This window comes from Marmota marmota, unplaced genomic scaffold (assembly GCF_001458135.2).
Source record: "Marmota marmota marmota unplaced genomic scaffold, marMar, whole genome shotgun sequence".
In the NCBI taxonomy this organism is placed as follows: domain Eukaryota; kingdom Metazoa; phylum Chordata; class Mammalia; order Rodentia; family Sciuridae; genus Marmota; species Marmota marmota.
The window spans coordinates 26,695,552-26,713,193 of record NW_026000093.1 but is presented as its reverse complement, the minus strand read 5'-3'; the positions used below and the strand labels follow the sequence as shown (position 1 = coordinate 26,713,193).

General features: G+C 35.8%; 1 protein-coding gene and 1 long non-coding RNA gene across 3 annotated transcripts in view; one reads left to right on the top strand and one right to left on the bottom strand.

Moving 5' to 3' along the window:
- Zfhx4 (zinc finger homeobox 4) overlaps positions 1–17,642 on the bottom strand; it is a 184,769-nt gene that overhangs the window by 57,984 nt on the left and 109,143 nt on the right.
- Positions 430–17,611, top strand: LOC125610584. 2 transcript variants are annotated; one of them, XR_007340590.1, is made up of 4 exons: positions 430–1,053; positions 7,217–7,344; positions 9,949–10,048; positions 13,770–17,611. It is a non-coding gene; the product is annotated as an uncharacterized LOC125610584 (long non-coding RNA). The 2 variants fall into 2 exon arrangements; XR_007340589.1 differs by lacking the exon at positions 430–1,053 and having other exon boundaries at positions 4,748–7,344.

Genomic DNA, 17,642 nt, shown 5'->3' with positions numbered 1-17,642 from the left:
TTGTATTCTTTCAACTTGGCTGCTCTCTTTGTCAAATTGGAAGGAAAGAGAGCATAACTATTTTCTGTTATGTGAAAGAGATGATATCTAAAGGAAGTTAGTAAATGAAAAGCACTTGCTAACCTTGTACTTGATAAACACGTTCACACAGGCAAAAATGCTTTATTTCATTAAAGATGACTGGCATTCATGCAATACTGCTAACGTATTATGACATAAAAGTGCCTAAAACTGTATCTTCAAATGTCTTTACAATTTTATGGGAGTATAACACTGCTTTCTTGTTAAAATTGCAATCACAGAGGTGCCTGAGTGATATGGATATGATATCCAGATGGCCTTTTCATTTCAAACCTTTGGAGATGTAAATGAAAGATTAAGGTACACTAGATAAGAGGTTGAAAGTAACAGAAAAAAATAATTGTCAGATTTAAAGAAAATAAGGAGAGTGAGGCGGTGTGTGTGTGTGTGTGTGTGTGTGTGAAAGAGAGAGGAGAGAGAGAGAGAGAGAGAGAGAGAGAGGGAGGGCAGGAGGAGAGTTATTCCTGGACCTGTAACCATCTTGATCCGTGTGAAAAGGACTGAAATATCTTGGCTGCATATGTAAACAGATAAGAATATGCCTAGCAGGCATTTTGGGAACATCTGTCAATTTTTTATAGAACATACTGATTGTAGGCTATTGATTGCATTTAAACAAAGTTGTTGCAAAAAAAAAAAATCAGCTAACAATTCGTGTAGAAAGGGCCAATCAATATTTAAATGACTCACTTTATTGATTTAAAATTAACTTTCAATTAAGAGATCCATAGGACTCTTAACTGCGACACTTATCCATTCAAGAGAAAATAAAGGTACATTTATCGATACACTTAAACAGCAGTGGCTGGTTTCCTATCGATTCAGTCATTTGCGCTGGGATTCGTTAGCGTCATCAGCCTTTAACTCGCTTACTAGGTCTTCGCAGTGTACAATACTGCAAGATGTAGGAATGCGCAAAACAACACAAAGAAGGGATAGAAATTTAAACAGAATTAAAAGATAGAGAAAAAGGTAAGTCAACCTTACGCTTTCTTTTATTTTTCTTTTGCTATTATGAAAGGAAGAATGTGAATACAGCTATGTGGGTGACTATTAGATAAATAGGCCTTTTAAGGGGCTATTTTTCAAAGCAAGTGGTTTAGATAGGGCATATTTTGAAATTGTATAAACAAATGAAATCTTTGAACAACTGACTAGTAAAGAAAGTTTTATTGGCTTCTATTGACTAACACGATCACTAACATGCATATACTTGGTTATATTATAATCAATGGCAGCTAAAAAACAATAGAGTTTTTTTAAAGACAATAATTGCATTTCCATTGGAAATGCTGTCTATGTGTGTTTAAGGCCATATTTATTCAACAGTATTACAAGATTATGCTGTATTTTGGAAACATGCTAGATATTACATTTTATAATTTATTTTTTATCAGGGTTTTCATGAAAAATAAAACTGCTACAGAAAATTAAACTATTATATAATATGGATGAATGAATAAAAACATGTATAGATAAGAAGATTTATCTGTGTATTTCCAAACTATCACTATCTACCTATTTGTTGTCTTTATTGCCACTAAAGGGGAATGTGGATGCAGAAGGCACTGATTATATACTTTTTATTGTGATTTCTAATATTATATCAGAAAATAAAACCGAGTGCTCTCCATGGGGAATGCATCTTAGAGCTGTCTCTAACAGCCCTGACTGCAAATCTGTTTGTCAGCATTACTCTTTCTCAGAAATTTGAAACTATAGGTGTTGCTTTTTGGTTTAAAGATGACAATGCTCCTACATCTCTTACAGTCCTTTGGTCTCATATTCTTCAGTGTGCAGAGATGTCTGTACAAGAAAGAAGCCATCTCAAACAGAAACCCCCTACTCTGACATGTAATTCCAGGAAAGAGAGACAGAAAAGTCCATCACATTCTGCTTATATGGAACGTATTTTTAATTACCTTTACTCTTACTGCTAATCTTCAATATCTCACCATATGTAGTACAAGTACAAAAGATAATTTATACAATTTCAAAGATTAGCCTTCAGTTTTTTTCTCTGTGTACTGAGTCTGTGGTGGTTATTATACATCTCTTGAATCTTTGGGTTTGCTCTGAAATTTTAAGAAAAATTTGGAATGGATAGAAATGTATGTATGATATATAGAGATAGATCAATAGATAGATAAAATACACACACATATATAATACACACACATATATATAATACACATATATATGTACACACATATATGCATATAACACACACATATATAATATACATATATATGTACAGACACACACACATATGAGATCCAAATTTGTGAACATAAGAATCCCTTCCCATAAAATAGTCATATAACATTGGAGTAACATAATCTGGAATATACTATGGCAATCATATTTACTAAAAAGTGCATGATGCTATTATTTCCCACTAGAAATCAGATGATGATACTAATTAAGTGATAGCAGGTGGCACAGTATGCCTGTCACTGGTCCCCCTGATCTGCAGAGAGAGATGTGTGGTTCTGTCTAAACACTCAGGAGTAGTAACAATTGGCTTAAGCACTATCCAGTCCCTAGGTGCCTCCAATAGGGATTCACTTTGATTTAATACTTCCTTATCACATCAAAGAAGGTGAAAAGGCATCTTTGTGGATTGGCTTGCAAAGATTAAAAACATAATAATAAAAAAAGGTTTGGCTTTTACCCCAGTATATAAACTCTCCTTAAAAACTCTGGGGGCACTTGGACATGACTATAGAAACAAAATATTTTAAGATTCAAGCTATAAATCCACATAACAAAAATAATTAAAAGTTGAGTTCTTTCCATCTCTTGAAAGCTGCAAACTGCCAATTATACCATTAAAAAGAAAGAACAGAACTAACTAAAAATACCTGTTTGGTGGACCTAAGAAAAAATATTTGTTCTGTCGCATAAAATAAATTATCACCTCAGCCGATACAGTTCCTAAAAAAAGGTTTGCTAAGATTTTTTTTCCATGTCATTAATCCTATTTTATCTGTAACCAAAACCGATTGAATATACCATCTCACAGCAGGCTTGGGAGAACTTCAGTAAAAATAACACCGAGTCTACACCCACAGCTCACTAGTCAGATCTCAGGAATTTCATAAGCCATCTCATCTCTTCTCTGCATTCACTGGTTATCATCTTAATGACATAAGACATTAAATGGTTTGGAGCTAGGAATCTTGTCTTTTGGATGATCACACTACGTGTTATTTGAGTGGGATGTTGTAATTTAGCAGTGATAGAAAAAGAGATCTGCTTGAAGATGATGAACCATGCTGAGTGAGTCATGAGAAAGTGCAGGCAACACATGCCTAAAAGGCAAACCCAGTGATTCCTATAAAGCATGGGAGATGAGTGTTATCTAATTTCTGAAATTCTCTTATCTAGCTTCATCTGCTTTGATAGTGTTTGTTTCAGGATCATTATTGTGTTTTTTTATAATAGATCAAAGACATAGCTGATAAGACTTGATTCTAGATAAATTTGTTACATTTTCAGATATCTTACAATATATGAAATCTCACAGCATGGCTAGTTTATTTAAACCTTTTTTCTCCCTAAAGGCTTACTTACACCATAATTTCAGAAAGGTTTCATATCACTTTATCCAAATCATGGCTAAGACGGACACAAGTAATTACAGGAATTAGTGCTACAGGGTGTAAAATTGGTCTTCTTGTAGAAGAGGTGCATTCATTTCATTCTGGAATTCCCTGCTGAGAAATGATGTGTGCAAACTATCTAAGGACACTGTAATCCTCTGGTGTGTGTGTGTGTGTGTGTGTCTATATGCAAAGTTGCATATAATCTTTGGCTAGAAAAGAAAGTAGGTGTTGTACATACCAAGGACAAATGCCAAGTATTCTTTGCTGAGTTTAATTGATAAATCTCATCTTGTAGGGGGAAAAAAAAGAAATTTTTTTGTGTGTGTATGCGTGTGTTTTTTTACCGCAATGGAAGTAAATATAATAGACTTCAGCTTCATATCAAAAATGCAAAATGGCTATACATCTTGAGTGGATTCTAAATTGGGTAAGACTCTATGATTTGATGAATTCATATGCTTTTTCCCCTTTTATAATATTCTCATTTTCAATCCTATGACTAAAACGAATATCACTTAATAAAATCGAGAACTATCGTGTGTAAATGATGGAAAACAAATTTGGTTGTGTGCCCTAGGCCATTTGATTAACTGTGCAAAATGGGCGAACAGCAAGCTGCAGCACACAGAGGGTCACGTGAGGGATTTTAACTTCTTGCTCCACCACAGAAAATCGCTCAGCGTTAGGCATGAGGCCTACTCTCTCAGCCTTGCGTGCCACTGATTAGTGCAGCCTTAGTAGAACAGAAATCCTTAATCTTCTCTTTTTAATATTGAAGAGGTAAACCCCTTTTACCTGCATGTGGAGGCTGCCTTTTCATCAAAGCTCAGGAGATTCCAGCAACAAAATCAATGTATGCATGTTCAGAGCAGTTTTCAGGGTTTTGTAAGACAAATCTCTCAAATGGGGGCTAGTTTAATGCTATTGAGCTGGGCTTCGATCTGACCCAGTGAGTGAACAACACAGCAACACTTCATTTCCAGGGCTCAGGCGACAGGAGGAGGCATGGTTCTCCACAAATGCAGCTGTGGAATTTCCCTTTGACCTCTCACCTCACTTAATCCGACTTTAAACCTTCCAGTGGACTGGTTAAATAAATAAATATTTAAAGGTAAACCCAAATCAACAAACATAATTAACTAATTTCTCTTTTCCATGTTAACACATTACACCAGGAGAAGTTTGCATGTTGATGAAGTGCTTTTGCAGGGACAGGGAAAGTTCTGGAAACTCAGGATTCCTTTTGAAAGGCACACTGTTCTCAAAGGCCAATGAAAATGCTAATTTCTTTCCCTTTTCTTCAGGGTATAGATTTGTCTATTGAGCTAGGAAGGGTAATTTGTTTTAAATGAAAGTATTTCTCTCCTAGTATTTATGGTACTCACTTTTAAAAGCTTTGATTCTTCAATAGTGTAGGTCTCTTATCTTTTTGCAAATCTTCAAAGAATATATAGCTGCTCAAATTCCCCTGTTACTAGAAATCCTACAGTCACTAAATATACATTGTCTTATACAGCTTAAAGTTACAAACTGAAATCTTCATTGATATTTACAAACCAACCTTTGGGCGTTGGGCTGCACTCAACCCTGTACTGGAAAGGCCCTGATGGTTCAATCCATGTTGCTTCCATTAGTTTCATAACTTCCCAAATGACCTGATGTGAAATCAATCATGAATTTACACAGCTACAGCCTTCCTTTCATGAAAGAACATTTTATTATGGCAGGAATAAGGCGTCTGAATATATTCTAAGATTTTGGGGAAAATCAAAGGAAAACCATCTCAGATTCCTTGTTTCATGTTGAGGTGAGTATTTTCTCAGACATTTAAAACAATGGGTGCACTTAATGCAAATATTCTAAGTCTGAATTATGACCTGATGCGACAACAGAACTGTTTCTAAATATGATTTATAACAATTTTGTATAGTTATAATATGGATATAAATATACATTGTCATTTTTTTCTTCATACAAATGAGAATTCTTCATTGGTATGTTATCACAATGATTTTTTTTAATTTAAAATGAAATGAAATATAATGGGGCAAAAATATTCCTAATGATGTTGAATGTGTATTTATAAGATCCTTGTTTTTTCCCCTCATTAAAATGACTTTGGGTTTGGAAATTTGAAGCTTATATTAAATCAGATATTTCAAACTAAAGGATAGAAATGAGTGTGCAATTATTTTGAAGTCCCTTTTTACTTTTAAATAAGTAATCCAGCTAATGATAGACATATACACTAAGCATTGTGATAACATTCACCTCTCTGCTATTCTGCATACTCTTGGGAAGTTACCTCCGATTTATGACCCCAATTGTATGAAAAACAGGTCAACTCAGAGGCAATTAGGAAGACATAGTGAAGAAAATATTTTCAAAGAAGTGTAGTTACCTTAATTCCAAAGTTGTACTTTACAAGAATAAATATTAACATCCTGGCCATTTTATTTTTAAAAAATTTAGTATTATGTTTCAAACAGGAAAAGAACTGCCTCATGTGCCATCCTTCCTCTGCCCCCATATTGATTCACATTCTTCCAAAAGAAAGGCCTGGAATTTTGTTTCAGAACTAGTCAGAGGAATTTCCCTTGCTCATAAATATTTTAAAGTAAATTTGTGCCTTTACAGTTAAATGGTCTTTACACTCAAATGGGTATTGCTTACTGTTGGTCGACAGCTCAAGTATGCTGACAGGAATTAGCAAAACATGTGCTATCATAGAAAATATCACAGTTTTGGATCTCAGAGCCACAAAATGACACAAAAAGCCTTCTTTGGCCCTTCTGTGGACTAGGACTTCTAATCTAAATAAGTACCAGAAGATACAAAGAATATCTTATTATATTCTCTTCTATAATAGGGGCATTTACATTCCAATGTGAAGGTAGGACTAGGTTTGCAGGGAATGTTTTCCCATTCTTGAGTTTCTTTCAGAAAACATATGGACTTCAAAAGACAAATAACTATTTGAAAGTGGTTGTCCCTGTGGTGTAAAAATAATTCTGAAATCTATAGCTGATAATCTTGAATTCAACGTGCTGCAAAAGCTCTCTGTGTATACACAGTGATGCACTCTGTAACAATTCAGTTTAAATACCAAAGTTTGTAAAGTCCTAATTTCTAACTCAAAGGCACATTCTGTACCATATCATACAGAGAATGCCCTAGTTAAACCATATTCCTTTAATGGCAGAACTTCGAATGTCATCTTGCGTTTCACAAAACCCTCTGTCTTTTCAGAAGTAATTAGCTAAGGCAGAGTTTGTATGGCAATTAAAAACCACTTGCTTGCAGAAGCTTGTAGGCATTATGTAATTTTTTTTTAATGCTACAAGTACATATGCAGATTCTTGCCTCTAGCTTAAATACAGGGAATGTTGTAGTTGGTTGCACAGGAATTGTCTCAAGAACATTAAAGCAAGCCAAACACGATTGTATTCCAACTAAAATTGCTCTCTTTATACCGTGTATTGAAACTTGATAACTGTTGGTTATAAAATTCCTTTGATTTTCTGTAGGTAATAAAATACTTTGGCAATTACTATTGACAGTTCTGGATAATCTTGAAGCCTGCCTTGCCTGAAGAAGATGAGTGTTACAAATCACTCCACTGAAAGAGGGAAGAACAGCAGCAGGCAGCAGACAGGTTTCAATTTCACAATGCTGATTATCTCATTCTCGATTCTATGCATGCCTAAATCTGAGAATCCCTCAAGCAGCTATATGGACTTCTACTTTTAAAATGCCTATTACGCTTTCATACTTTTTCCTGCTTCCTGAAGAGTGCCATTTCACCAAGCTTAAATAGCAGAAAATTGCACTGCTTTTCCTCTGCCCATCTCCTCAATCTCTATTAACCTGCACAAGAACAAAGGAGTATGATGGTCCAGCTATAGGTTGAGAAATAGGTTCGAAGTTGTTTTTCATTTACTGCCACGCATATTTTTGACTCATAAATTCATTTCCAACAATAGCCTCCTTTTAATACCTCAGCAAATTACTAAAAAATGAACTCTTTTTTTTTTCAACACACATAAACGTGTTGGTCCTTGTTCAATCAATATGAGCACGCTCCCACGCGCACATACGTTTTATTATTTGCAGCAACACCAAATGAAAGTACGTGGTTATTAGAATGTGTCTTGATTTAAATAAAAGTGATAAAAGTGAAGCTGGCCCAAATGGAATTCTTTCTATTTCGGTGAGAACAATAGGGGTAGGAACAGGAAGGAAAATGGTAGAAGCACCTGGTTCTAATGCTTGCAGTAGGCCTTTATTAGATGTCATAAACGGAATGATGCATTACTCTGTGGACAACTCACAGCCCACAAATGTTGAGGTAAAATGGAGGACAAAGAGTTCTTTTAAAACAATAAGGTTAAATGGTCCTTTTAAATCAAACAATATTTATTAAATGCAGAAATATTAATGACCTTATGGAGATCTGTTCATTCTTCTCATTTTATACATTCCTACCTCATTTTTAAGGCTAAACCTTTTGGTTGGATTTTTAGCAAGAAACTCCATCTTGCATAAGTGTTATTTAAAGTCAGTCCTAAATGACAAATGCACTGTGAGAGAAATGAGACATCTTTTTATTTTCCTATTTTTTTTTTAAAGAAAACTTAGAAGGCTCCATGTCCATTCTCTTTAGTCAATTAAGTTAAAAATCCATGTGTGCCACAGAACAACAACAACAAAAAGGTAATTTTGGCCATCGGAAACTGTTTTAGAATAAGGTCTGTTTTGCATTTAAAAAGATAAAAGAATGTTTTCTAAAATGACAATTGCTGGTTGGCCATCGATTCGAGCTTTAATCTCATAGCCTGCTCAAATTTCCCATTATGTCTCACCGAGGCTTAGAAGGCTCGAGAGGCCGAACTGTGGCCTTCAACAAAAGTGGAGGGGGTTACAGCATTAAGAAACACAGCTGTTGCTCGCAAACTGCAAATGTTAGAATAACTCACTGCTTGTTTTTTCCTTGCTGCTAATAAAAACTTAAAGTGTTTTGCATGCTTTCTATAAACAGTGCACTTAAGTTTTATAATCTAGTACATCTTATTAAGCGTGAAGTCTGCTGATCCCTAAATTATTCATAACGTGGTCCAGACTGATTAAGATTGGCTTGTTAAGGAGCACAAGAAGCAATTAAACTGACAAGGCAGTGCGGCCTTGATGTATACATTTATTATCACAAGAATACCCAAAGTGAATGCCCTTATTAAGCAATGAATTTCACCTCATTGGCCTTCTACCATGGCTGCCACGGGCAGAGAGAGCGAGGAACAACATGTCAAAAGCTAACTCTGAGGAAATGCCTATCTTCAAGTGAAACCGATTTTGTAATGAACCTTTCAGTTCGCTCCTGAGGTAATAAATCCTGACTGGTGCATTAATTACTTGATAACATCCCATCAAAATGCAAATGCAGCACTTGACCCATAGGAATGGCTCACTAGCTGGTAACTCTTCAGGGTGGACATAAATTGTCTGTTTTCTCTTATCAAACAGGGCGTTTATTTCCATCTTGCTGGGGTGAATGTCACTTCTGCCCCCCTCAGCCCCTCTGTGGCCTGACACCATCATTTGCAGAGGACTGTCAGGATGTGCCAACATCCTAATTGTCAGACTCCTTGGCTTTGTACCTTTCAGGAGAGAGACTGCGCCTTCTCCCTGCCCGTGGGACCCTTCCCACCCACAACAGGCAAGCGAACCTGCACACTCCTAAAAGAATCCCACGTGTCAAGGACACTTGGCAACAATATTACAAAGACCAACCCCACCTCGGTAGAACACCCTCATCTTTCTCTTCAAAAGCCAAACTAGAAGTCTGCTTTCTTGTAGTGATCAAGTACCAGCTGAATGAACAGGGGAGGTATCTAGGTAGTCTAGATAATTAGATAATATACAGAACAAGGCGAGAAGGTGTTCCCTGACTGAACTGACATTCACACCACGAGGAGGAAGCATTTCTAGGTGGTGTTTTAATATTTTCACAAAATAATCAATACTTCATTAAAGAAATAGAAATGGTACACTCAAGCCATCAAAGAGATAGTGAGATTAAAGGAAGAATCAAAACACAGCTTAATAAACACTTGAACATGGGTGAGAGAGAATCCTGTTCTTGAGTGTTTCCTTTGCCTGGTGAAACCGATTTATTTAGTTATGGAAACTGTTTCCACAATGAATGTTAATGAGGATTTTTGTTTTCTATTGGCTCATTCAAAATTCTGCTCTCCATCAATAGGTCTGACTCTCCACCTGGGTCAACCTGCCTTCCAGTCGTGTTTATTTGTCTTGAAGGCTTGGTGAAAATCCTTAATTCAGGTTACTAGGCAACCCTGCAGGTGAGAAAATATAATGTTTGGCTGACTCCATTTTTGAATGCACACAGTGGCCTAATGCCTTCAAAATAGAGTGCAAAGCATGTGCTGATAATTCTCTGCTACATTCTCTAAAGGCGAGGTCAGAAGAAAATTAATTGATGCTGAAAATAATGACAGAAGGAGAGGCACCACTGAGACTTGGTGTGACTGGCATGTGATAATGTTAGCAAGAATCTCAGCATGTGACTGGACAGTGTGATGAAAAATATACCCTGTGCGAGGGAAAAACAAGTTACAAAACTTAATTAGTTTTTGACACTTCTTCATAAGTTATTATCTTTTCATTTGGAACATTGCCTTGGGACATCAATACACAAGAAGAAATGAAACATTCTTATTGTAAATATGAAAGAAAGATGACTTTATATTGTGCCTCTCCTCTTTACATGTCCTTTTGAATAAACAAAATATCCTCTGCAGGCTAAGCATATAAGGGAGCTGCGGATGATGCAAATGCAAGTAGTCCAAGTGTGACACCAACTTAGTCAATGCATGATTCCATTAGAACGGATCATGCAATTTTGATTTTTAAAAAATGAGGTGGCATCCAAATCAAATGTGGTCAAAATAAGGCTCTTAGATGGGAAGTAGTCAAATTATATCCCCTATTGCAATAATGCTTCCTGTACAGCAAATGTATTTTTAATTCCTTTCTACTAAGGTTTATACCTAGAAGTAATTCACACTGATTACTAAATAACCCTTGTGAGTTGCTTTGTCTTTTGAATTTTAAAAAATACACTTGCCGTGAGCAATGAATTTCATAAACCAGCAGCTCTCATGCTTGATGAATCATTCTTATTTTATGCAGTGCTGTGTGATAGAGAACTGAGATAAAATATTCTATCCACAAGCTATTCGGTACAATTTATCATCAGCGGCTCACTAGTCCAGTGATAATACCTGGCTTGCAGATTGTAATGATCAGATTCTGTTTTTATTTCAAACAGGAGCAATTCCGAATACCAGAGTTTTTAATTTACATACATTAGTGAGGTTCAAATGTGGCAATAGCTACAAGCAAATTCACTTGCAAACTGAATGCTCGCCTTGCATAATGGGTTCCCTTTAGCAATTACTCACCAGTGAAGTACCCAGATAAAAATGAAAACAAAGAGAAAAAAGGAAAATCATGATACATACACCATAGTGGGGACCAGGATAATTACTGAACCACAGTGAAGGTCACGTTTATATCTGTTTTAGTAATGATTTCGTGTACCCTTCCTCTGTATTGAATTCCTAATGCAATTTTCTTCCTATTCTATGGTGCCCATATTCTTTTTTATCTGCAAAATTTTTAAGTTTCAATATTAGCTTCCCACTATACAAAAGTAGAAACATATTACTATTAACACAAATCACTGATAACATTTGAAAGGACTGAAATATGAAAACATCCTGTTAAATATACTAATCTTTCTCACACACACACATGCACACATACGTGCACACACACGTGCACCACACCCTAAAACTCCACAAATTATACAGGGTCAAACATTTAGTGAAACTGACAGGCTTATAATAAAATACCTCTTCTAGTTACATCATTTTTACACTGACCACAGTATCGAGCTTGAATTCCCAGCAGCATCATTACTAGACATTTTCTGCCACCTTTCTGAATCTGAAAAGCTTCCTACATTTAGTGAAGATTAGGTAATGCTACATCCAATCAATAGCAGCTATCAATTCTATACCTTGTTCAGCAGAACGAGTTGATTAAAGTAAGTAAAAAGACTGACTAAATATTGCTTAAAACCAGATGTTTCTTAAAACTAATCTGCAGTTTGGAGAAAATATACTACTCATAGACAATAACAAACACTAAGATTTTGATAAACACAATGAGAATTGCTCATCGGCCATTTTTATCGCATAATATTATTGAAAAACCAGGCCAGAGGCCCCGTGTAGAGCGGAAGCTTTGTGTTCATTCGGCATTTCCAGAGTCTGGCTCATTTATGACACAATCATGTGGTTCTATAAATGGAATCTCTGCAGGTTCATCAGTTGTTCTCTAAAAGTGTCTATTTATCAGAGAGATCAGCAATCGTCTAAAGAAATCTTAGCAGTGCCTTTGGAAAAAGTCATTTCCAAATTCATGTGTTTAGGCCCAACAAAGTGGGTTTTCAATTTCCAGTTCTAAGCCAACTGTGAAACAACCCAGCACTGCTCATAGGGCAAGCCATGTGCAGAACACATGGATGGATGGCACATGAAGCAATTGCAGGCCCTCTGGTATCCTGGTTCCTGCCCAATCAGCAGCCATGCTGCAGTTATAGCATCTTCTGGTTGCTGCCTGGTGAAAGGGTCCTAGATGTGGCTACGTGAAACTAGAGGAGACACAATCACTCTTTCCAGTTTTATCAAAGACACAGTCACACACTGCCTGTGCCTGAGAAATATTAGCTTCTATTTGAAATCATTCAATGAACCAATGTAGACAGTCACATGAAAAAGACAGGCAGGATGAGAAAATCAGAAATGGGGAAACAAACTTCCATATTTATAATGCTTCACAGTGTGGCCAATCACTCTGTCCTTTCTCTTCCCAGTTTTGGAAATATTATCAGAAGAAGTGGTAATAACTGTTTTTAAAAAACAAAAATAAAAAAAAAATGGTTACTCAAGCGTTTCAGAACTACCTAGGGGGCTGGTTTTCAAAACGTCCAGAGTAGTGTGGTGAGACAGTTAGAGCTGGTTCTTGTTCTTCCAGGCAGCACTTGATCACTGCTGTGCTGTGGTGCATTTGCCTAACCATGGTGTCACTCATCTTCACCACCCCAAAGCCCAGCTGAAAGTGGGATCATGGCAATTAAAATACAAAGCAAATCCTAGCATACATATCAGAGCCCCAAGGATAGGTCTTGATCCTTTAACAAACAACGTATGTCTACCATAAAGGATCCAAAACACACATTTTTATTTTTTTCAGTAGAGATTTTTCTAGAAAATGAATTTCCTTGAAGGTATACTACAGTGGAAAGTAAACCCAATTCATTTTGTTAGTATGTACTTATAGATCTCTCTCCTCCCTCCCCCTACCTCGACCATCTATGTCATTTCTATTCTAAAATGAAATTATTATTATAATATGCAACAGTCAGCTGTCTGGCCTCAACTACAGTGATCTTTCAAAATCATTTCCATTATTTCCCTATGTAAGATCCCACTTCAGTTAGTTGATGGGCTGGCTTACCTTACTTCTATTTTAAAATGTAGGCTCCCAGACTTTGGAAATTCTATGATCATCCTCAGGTAGCCTTTTGACAAATTAATACTTTTTTCCCTCTTCAAACTCCTACACAAATCCTTTGACCCCCTTTCCTCTAAAGATTTCAATACTTGTGATAAAGCATTTGTTTTTTTCAGTTTTCACAAAGGTACTTAGAATAGGCCTTGGTGTATATTCCATAAAAACGGAACAATAAATTTTAAACTAACAATACAAAGCCTAAACAAGCTGGGGTGACTTGGGACAACTTGACTAGCATTTTATTTAAATTCCTGAATTTCTTTGGTTATGAAGAATAAGAAGGCTTCAAATTACTAGAGCTGCTCTTTTCTGTGGCAACCAATGTACTTTTCCCTATATTGTTTAATAAAAGGAGACCTTTACTTTCCAAACTCAGACTTTCACTGATTTTTATTTTATCATTTCTCCTTCTGTTATCAGGTGTCATTACTGCAAGGAGAGATGAAACAGCTGGGGTTGCATCTTGACTTCTGTTTTCCTGAGGACTTTAAGAGACTGCTTATATTTCTCCTGGAGGAACCTACTTTGTACTTGAGTCTCTCCTGGCAGACTGACAGCTGAGCCAGACATCATGATTGTGAAAATGTCCACTGAGATGGGCTTCAACTGGGGAAAGGTTTCATTTGTCCTCTAAAAAGGAAGAATGACAGACTGGGGACTTTCTCCATCTCTTTCTGTTTTAATTAGATTTGAAGAAGTCTGATAGGCTGTATTTTGCTGGTACATAATCACATAAAATATATTGATAAAGGATTATCATTAAGTAAAACTACAAATCTACAATTAATCCTTTTTTTGAGTGGATGGTTTTGTACTTTGGTTAAAGTAGAAATTTATTTATTACTTAAATAAGTAATGTTAAGACTAAAGAGAGGGAACAATTATGGTCTGTGTGCGATATTTTTCCAGTTTGGTTTTATCATTCAGAGCCTATAGAGGAACTGCAGTTTATTGTACTGATTCGATTGCTAACCACTTGTTTTAAGGGTGAAAATGACTAACAAACACAGGGGGACACATTGCCACACAGCAGAAGTAATCTGTGGCCATAACATGAAAGTGAACCCTCCAAAGCCCATTTTCCTGAATACTATATATATGAACCTCTTCTCACATGACACATGTATAGGAACCTCTTCTGAGAACAGAATCTGAGACAAGACCTGCCTGAACCACAAGACTCACTTTAAGTCTTTTCAACTAAAAATTTGAAAACACATATATTTAACTTATATCACTGCAGAAAATTCTAGCCTTTCAGCAGTCATGGCATAAAAGTATTTCCAACTCCAAATTATTAATGTGATTCTGCAATCTGTATATGGGGTAAAAACGGGAGCTCATAACCCACTTGAATCAAAGTGTGAAATATGAAAAAAATAAAATAAAATAAAATTAATAAAAGATTTTTAAGTTGTTTTTTTCCACACCAAATATAATACTGAGTAAATATTTATAGCTGAATCATAAATCAAGGAAAGGTTTTGCTTTTGATAGAAGTAACAGAGACATTGCTATAATAAGGGAAAGAGTTCCATTAAAATGAAATACTTAAAATGCTGTTTGGGTTTATGACTCAGAAGAGAAGGGCCCAGTGGGCATCAGGTCAGGTTTTCCTATTCAAGAGAATCAATTTTAAGTGGAGTGCATTAATTACTTCAGCAGTGACTTTGAAAGCGCTTTCCTAATCAAAATAGTCTTATGTACTCCTAAGTATTACTCTATTTTTCTCCTTGTTTGGTGCTTTCATTTGTGTCAGCAGTTGACTCTAATAATGATGATCTGACTAGTATCACCAAGACTGGTTATTTCTAAAGGAAAGAAAGAGATAAAAGGAAAGAGGAAATTTAAAAAAAAAAGAAAACAAAAAGAAAGAAAAATGAACAAAATGAAATTGCAGGCCAATTCATTTTTTTTGTTGTTTTCACACAACTACTCATTTAAATGAGTCTACCCAAACTGGCAATTATATTAAATTATTATATTTTAGGGATTCTTATCCTAGCAAAGGTGGGTAAAGTAAAATCATCTTTATAGGAGCCAATGTACAGCCCTCAAAATTCATCTGTTGGAAGGAATTACAGAAGGCCAAAAGCAAATCAATGTGTTTCTTAAATTAAGTCTATTTTTTAAAAATATGAATTGAAGGCTTTGCTCTGTTTACAATCAAAATAGAAAGGGATTTTTTAAGGTCAAAACAGTTCATTTATCTTTTAAAAATTGTTCTTGCAAGAAGAAAAATATTTTTAAATTATTTCGTAGATCAACAAATACACAGATATGCATGGAACAATTTAAAATAAATTTAAGTGCCTATATGTGGCAAAATCTGTATATAAGCCATCTCCAAGTTTTTTCTAAGGCAGTCACTATTTCTACTAACCAAAACGCAATGAAAACTCTAAACTGTTCCTTGGGAAGTAACCATAATTCCTTCTCCTCTGTGCCTCATTCTATACTTCACATGAGGAGGAGGTTGGTATATAAGGCCCATCGTTAACCTGTGGTTACAGTGTCCTACGAGTTTGGACAAGTTATTAGGTCAGACACTAACTTCCTAAGTAGAAAAATGATGTGTTCTCCTTTGTGCTCTCTTCAGTAATGGCTGGAGTCAGTGCTAATTAAGGCCCCGCGGCAATGTGGTTCCAGAGAGGTCAGGGACTTCTTTCTGACACCTAAACAGTACTCAACTCAAAGGAACTGCCCCTAATCTGAAATGATGTGATGTAGAGCTGGCCTTTCAGATTCACCGTATATTTAAAGGAAAATGACAGTTAATGGCAGGGGTGTCAAAAAAGAGCAGATGGAGGAGCTAGGAGAAATGTCACTCTGTGGCTAAGTTTACCTGCAATTAGTTAGTTACTCTGTTGAAGAACCAGTAGGCAGTAGAGCCCTGGGCACCTTGTTCCAACTTTGGTATTCCTCAAATGCTGTGCAGAAGAAATTTGCATGGGGAACTCCCTGGGAGAAGTGACTTCTGATAAACCAAAGAATTGTCTGCTTAAAGATCTAACGGTACATCTTTCTTTACCTGGAAACATACCATTTTTGTCCAGTGATCTTCTAGAATGATTAAATCATAATCAGTTTTAGGAGTTGTATTAATAATAACAAAAGTAACAAACTTCAAATAAAAAGAACAGTCTGTTAAATTTCTTATTGGGAATAAGCCACTGTGGTAATTAATCTTGGAGTCATTTTCTTTTGCCCCTTGAGGCACGGAACTTGTGAAACCAAAGCAATATTCAAAGGAGAAACCAAGATTTATTGTCAGTTAGTTTTAATAGACACTTGCACAGTGTACTAATTACTTCAAAACTGTAAAGTCCATTGGCACGAATCCATTCCTTGCTTTTTATCTCTTTCCCCGCTCCCCCGCCCCTATACCAGTGACACATCTGCATGCCATGAATTGACACTTTATTTATCTCAGGAGTTCTTGTTGCAGTTATATTATGGAATCACTTTTCACAATATAACAGCTAAAGTTGGATCAGAGCTCTGGCCACTTAGCAGTAGGTTTTGGATGTTTGTAACTGATCTAAAATTTCTTCCAGAGCCAATGAATATAGTTCACCATCATTGTAACCAAGTCCCCAAATCCCCTGAAAAAATGCAATTCAAATTTGAAAATTCTATCTGCAGTTTGAAAGGTTTCATGGTTGTATAGTTAAAAATTAAACACTGAAATTGAGACACACAATCATGCACAATATGCAGTATATTAGCTGTCATGTGTTGTTTGTGAAATATAACGTATGACTTCAAGACAAAATTTTATTTAAATGCATCCGACTAAGGAAACAGCAGATACTCGGGGATACCACGTAAGGGAAGGCAAGCAAATGTCAGGCAAACTGGCCAGACTCAACAAGATGGGTAATATGCCTAAAAAGTGAAAGGAGAAATTACAAAATAAGATTCTCACAACTTTTGAAATTCAGAATACCTGGACAATTGAAAAGTATCTTAATAAATAGCAAAGATGATTTATTTTGCTCAAAGAGATGGTAGGAAGTCTTTTGGGCTATTTTTTTTTTTTACTTATTCTGATATTTATTTTTAATGGTACATATGATTTTTTTTAAATGCTCTTATTAAGTGCTTTTGGGGGCTACTTTTAAGCCAACAGTTTCTGTTTCTGATCTATCATTGTTTTAGCAAACTGGAATAAACTATTAGGCACAAGAGTATAAAGTTTTGTCTAATTTTTTTTTTTTGCTCTAATTCAAGGAAGAAATTTTCTTCTCTCTCTCTCTCTCTCTCTCTCTCTCTCTCTCTCCTTCCTCCTCT